We start from the raw sequence: 6,000 nt of genomic DNA, 5'->3' as shown, positions 1-6,000 counted from the left end.
CAATGAACATCCTGAACAAACTGACACAATGACCGATTATGTGCACTGGAAATGAAAATACATTCACTATTTCTAAATATGTATATACACACACACATATTTTATATATATATATATATATATATATATATATAGATATATATATATATATATATACATACATACATACATACACACACACACACACACACACACACACACACACACACACACACATACACATACACACTTGTATGGAACTGAAGCTACAAAATGTAAGTTCTAAAAACATTTTTGCTATACATCTATATTACATAAACAGATATAGATATGTATGTGTGTGTAGCATGTATATACATGTACATGTATATCCATACAATTAGTAGTGTTTTAAGGCTCAATGAAATGCTAGAAAAAATATGAACAGTCAAAGGCAAAGCTTCCAGTACTGTTTAAATTTTAGAATATGTAGCACTGCCATTTAAAAGTAAAGTACAGTTTTGTACCTACCATAAATGTAGATGTTAGAGTGCTAATACATCTGCAGTCATAACAGATGGATTCTCCTGCCGTCAGGCAGGTTCTCGGTCGGCCGAATTCCAAAGTCTAGGTCCGGCGTCGGTTGTTGTCGCTTCTTCCCTGACGTCTGTGCGACAGGGGTATAAAAGAACCAGCCGACGCCATTTTCTTCAGTTTTTCTTGCCCCAGATGTCAGGTGCCCCCATAAGGAAGGCAAAACATAAATTGATGTAGTAAAGCAAATGCAATATAATCAAAAAACAGTAGTTGCAAGCAAATACACCATAAAAGAATACCCCAATGAGGTTGTATGAGGAGGTGCTAGCCATAAGGCCTGTCCCAAGAGGGGAAGGAGGGAGGGAAACCTGGACTGCAGCTGTATTAGCACTCGAACATCTACATTTATAGTAGGTACAAAACTGTACTATGTTCATCGTGCATACAGCTGCAGTCATAACAGATGGGTAGAATCCCAAAGCTAATAAAGGGGTGGTAGGCACTAAGTGGAACTAGTTGGAGCCAGGATGCCCTGCAAGACTGCAGTGGCAAAGCCCGCTCTTGTTTTGGAGTATAAAGGTAGGTGATAGTGCTTGGAGAAAGTATGTACAGAACTCCAAGTGGCTGCTTCCAAAATATCTTTGGTAGGAATCCCCCTGAGGAAAGCTGCAGAGGTAGCTGTGGCCCTTGTGGAGTGAGATCTGATGCCTGTAGGTACAGATTTACCATGAAAAGAGTAACAAAAGCGTATGCAGTGGGCTATCCATTTTGAGATTGTCTGTTTGGAAATAGGCTTCCCTTGAGCACCTGTAGCATAGGACACAAAGAGTTGCTCTGATTTTCTGAAAGGCTTTGTCCTGACCAAATAATAACGGAGCTGACTGTGAATGTCCAAGGAATGTAGTAGCCTCTCCCCTTTGTTTTGTGGATTAGGGTAAAATGTAGGTAAGTGGATAGCCTGATTCAACGCTACCCTGGATACTACCTTTGGCATAAATGAAGGATTGGTTCGTAAGGAAACTCTGTCCTGATGGAAAATGATGAAAGGCTGCACAGCCATGAGGGCTTGTTGTTCCGAAACCCTGCGTGCTGAGGTGATAGCTAGAAGGAAGGCTGTTTTCCATGACAAATATTGCAGATCTGTTGAAGCAGCTGGCTTAAAAGGAGGCAGTGTTAGTTTTTCTAGAATGAAATTGAGGTCCCAAGCCGGTACTGCTTGCTTCCTTGGGGGTTTTATATTCTTAGCCCCTCTGAGGAACTGTCTTAAGAGAGGGTGAGAGAATAAAGGAGGATCAGTGGTGTACTCTGCAGAAATGGCTGAGGCATGGATTTTGATGGAGGAGAATGAAAGTCCACTGCTTAGCAGTTAGGCTAGGTACTGTAGTATTTGAGGTAAATTCAGTATTCCAGGATTCTGACCCTTTTTCTGATTCCAGACACAAAACCGTTTCCATTTTGCAGAGTAGGCTTTTCTAGTAGAAGGCCTTCTGGCCTCTAAAATAGCATTCTGCACCTCCTTGGAGAGTAGGGTCTGCTGTGAATTTAAGGAATCCTCCATGCGGCTAGATTGAGTGTTTTCAGCTGACTGTGAAGAGTTTTGAAGTTGTGCTGAGTCAGTAGAAGAGGCATTAGAGGCAGGATCCATGGTGGGGAATGCGTCAGGCTCCTCAGGAGTGGGTACCAGTGTTGTCTTGGCCAGTCTGGAGCAATGAGAATCATCTTTGGTCTGTCTGCTCTGGCTTTTAATAGAACTTTGGCCAGCAGTGGAAGAGGAGGAAAGGCGTAAACCGTCATTGTTGTCCAACTGAAAGAGAGTGCGTCTACTTTCCAGGCATGTGGATGAAGAGGTCCTTGAGCAGAATTTTGTCAATTGGTAATTTCTGTGGGTGGCAAAGACATCTATGTCTGGACTTCCCCATGCTTGAATTATCATTGTAAAAACTTGAGGATGCAACTTCCATTCGTGTGGATCTGTCATATTTCTGCTCAGGTTGTCTGCCAGATTTCTGTTCAGGTTGTCTGCCAATGTGTTTTCCTTCCCTGGCAGGAATTGTGCTTGAAGTTGGATTTGCAATTCCAGAGCCATGTTCCAAAGGGACATGGCTAGTCTGCACAGGGGGTATGAATGAGTTCCTCCCTGTTTATGTACCACATGACTGTGGTGTTGTCTGTTCTTATCAATAGCTGCCCTGGATGCAGTAGGTCTTTGAAAGCCATAATAGCATTTATTACTGCTAGCATTTCCTTTTGATTGATGTGTAGGTGCTTCTCTTTTTGTGACCATTTGCCCTGAATGCACCGATCTGTCATGTGCGCCCCCCAGGTGTAGTCCGAGGCGTCTGTTGTGATGACTTGAGTTGCTTGAGGCTTGCAGAATGGGAGACCTATGTTTCTTTGGCATGCTTGAGCCCACCACAGAAATTCCTTTTGAAGACATGGAATCAGTGGTATGATTGCTTCCAAACTGTGGCTGTGTTGAGACCATAAGTTTTTTAGGTACCACTGAAGTTTCCTCATATGCAGCTTTGCACATGGGATTAGTAGGATGCAAGATGCCATGAATCCCAGAGCCTGCAGGATTTTCCTTGCAGTCAGCCTGGTGAAGGTTGCCAGTTTTCTGAAGTATTGAGTTAATTGCCCTTGTTTCTCTGGCGTGAGGTAGGCCATCTGGGTGTTTGTATCCAAGCTGGCACCCAGGAAAATTATTGTTTGAGAGGGTATTAGTCTTGATTTCTTTTTGTTGACTGTGTATCCCACAGATTTCAACAACATTATTACAAACACCAGGTGTTTCAGAAGAGTGTGTTTGCTGTCCGCTTGGATCAGGCAGTCATCCAGATATGGGTATATTTGTATCCCTTGAAGTCTGCAGAAGGCAATTACTGATGCCAGGCATTTTGTGAACACTTTGGGCGCAGTAGATAAGCCAAAGGGCAAGGCAGAGAATTGATAATGGGATGAACCTGCAAGAAATCTGAGGTATTTTCTGCAATCTTGTCTGATTGGGACATGCAGGTATGTCTCCTTGAGGTTCAATGTCACCAGCCAAGACTCCTTGCCCAGCATGGGAAGAAGCTGCTGTAATGTGAGCATCTTGAACTTTGGTACGAGTAAATATGTGTTTAGGATGGATAGGTCCAAAATAGGTCTCCAATTTTTGCCCTTCCTTGGTACCAGGAATACTCTGGAATAAAAACCTTGACCCTGTTCTTGTGCAGGTACCTGTTGAATAGCTTTCATGTCCATGAGATCTGAAATCTGTTTTTGTGCCTCTGCCCTTTGATTGTGTGGCAGGTTTGGCATGCCTCTCATTTCTGGAAGGGTGTGAAAGTGGAATCTGTAGCCTCTGTCTATAATGTCCAGGATCCATTTGTCTTTTGTGACAATATGCCAATTTTTCGAAAATAATGCCAGTTTTCCACCTAAAGGTGCTGCCATTTGAGCCTTGCTTGGCATGCAAAGGGGAAAGTCATTGGGTCTGCTTTCTGAATGGCTGTGAACTATCCTCACCCCCTCTTGTGTAGGTGTTTGCCATTGCCTGCCTCTAAATGATCCTTGAGATTGCCCTCTACCTCTCGGGTGCCTGTATCTACCTCTTTGAGGTCTGTCCGTGGCTGGAAAGGACCAATTTTTTGAAGGACAATTTCTACTGAAACGTGGCGGTTGTACCTGTAGGAAATCTTTCACTGTTTGCATTGATTTTGCCTTTTCCTCCATTTTCTTTAATACCTCCTCAGTTTTAACACCAAACAATACATCCTTTTGAAGAGGTGCATCTAGTAATTTAGCTTTGACATGATCTGGTAAGGTTTGCGTATGACTGACCCTGTAACAGCAGCTCTACAAGAGGCCTCTAAAGCATCAAAACCACATTGCAAGGTATGTTTACCCACTTGCTCTGCACTAAGCAACAAATCCTGCAACTCCTTCAAGTCTGGTTGTTCAGGTTGTGACATTTTGCTTTTCAACTGAGATAACAAAAACTGTTGATACTTTAACATATGGAACTAACAGTTTAATGCCCTCATGGTTAAAGTGGCCGAGGTGTATACCTTTTCCCCCCACCTTTCTAAAGCTCTGGAATGTCTTTCTGAAGGTAATGGATTTTTGGCAGTGGAGGCCTTAATACCCTTGGGACCCTGTGAAATAGTTTCTGGGTCAGCTGTATGGCTTTTGTATAGGAATTGGTGTGAATCAGGAACCCGGTCATACCTGTCAGGCTTGACTGGAGCTGGAGGTAAAGAATCTGGGTTAAGGCTGGCCTCTGAATACACATAATCTAGTATGTCTAAGACAGGAGGTATAGCCAGAGGCCTGTGCTGAGGGAGCAAGAGGAAATCCCTGAGCCTTTTCTTGGAGTCTGAGTACTCTTGGCCTTCCCAGTGGAAGTGTTCCTTTAAGGTATGCAAGGTTTCCCCAAAAGAGTAATCCTCAGGGGGGGAGACAGAGGGAATGGACTCCTCTGCATCAGAATCTTCTAAATGGGAGTAAGAATGTTCCTGGTCCTCAGAATGCTCTGAAGTAATGGAGGCCTGGTCCGAGGAAAGGTATTCTTCCTCCACTCTGGGCCTTTTGTCCGGGGGGGGGGGTTGAGAACCCCTGATAAGAGTAATCAAATCCTCAGCCATTTTGAGCATCTGCTTTTTAGGCATGGGACCCTGAGAGGGGCCCTGTGGAGCTTGTCTTTTAGAATGCATGGCTGCTTTAGATTTAGAGTAAGCCTTAATGGAAAAAGAAGAAGAAGGCCTGAAGACACCTTGAGAGGTGGCAGGCCATGTCTGAACTCTGAGTTTCCCCGCCAAGAGTGACTTCGGTATCTGTAGTCGGGGTGTGGGCCGAAGAGCCTGCGACCTCGGGCACAGAAGACACCGCTAATGAAGTGTCATCGGTAGTCAAGGGCTGCGTAGGCGCCTCACTGAGAACCAGAGGACATGTAGTCGGCTTTAGCGTGGTGTTGGTAGAAGTCGCGGACCTCGTATGTCGGTCCTTATCCTTACGTCGTTTACTCAAAATTGGAGTCGGAGTATCCGACGACATGTTATAATTAAACATTTTGCTAAAATAGTGTTGGGCGAACTCCGCCCGACGCTTAATAGTCCGTCTGTTAAATGTAGCACAAAAACGACAGGCCGAAACGTCGTGGTCTGGGCCTAAGCAAGGTATACAGAGGGAATGGAAATCCTTATGTGGTATTTGCTTCCCACATGAAATGCAATTATTAACTTTGTCTGACATCGGTCTGAGGCAAGAAAAGTTTCCCCAACGGGGTACTTAGCTTTATAGAAGTCTTCGGTTGAGAAATATTCATAATCTCAGGAGCTGGCCGACCGGCACTTGCGAACTGCTTCTGCTTCGGGCACCGCGCGGCAAGAAAGACTGAAGAAAATGGCGTCGGCTGGTTCTTTTATACCCCTGTCGCACAGACGTCAGGGAAGAAGCGATGACAACCGACGCCGGACCTAGACTTTGGAATTTGGCCGACCGAGGACCCGCCTGACGGCAGGA

This window comes from Protopterus annectens, chromosome 14.part0, assembly GCF_019279795.1.
Source record: "Protopterus annectens isolate FY-2018-M chromosome 14.part0, PAN1.0, whole genome shotgun sequence".
In the NCBI taxonomy this organism is placed as follows: domain Eukaryota; kingdom Metazoa; phylum Chordata; order Ceratodontiformes; family Protopteridae; genus Protopterus; species Protopterus annectens.
The sequence above is the reverse complement of the archived record's forward strand: the minus strand, read 5'-3'. Positions refer to the sequence as shown.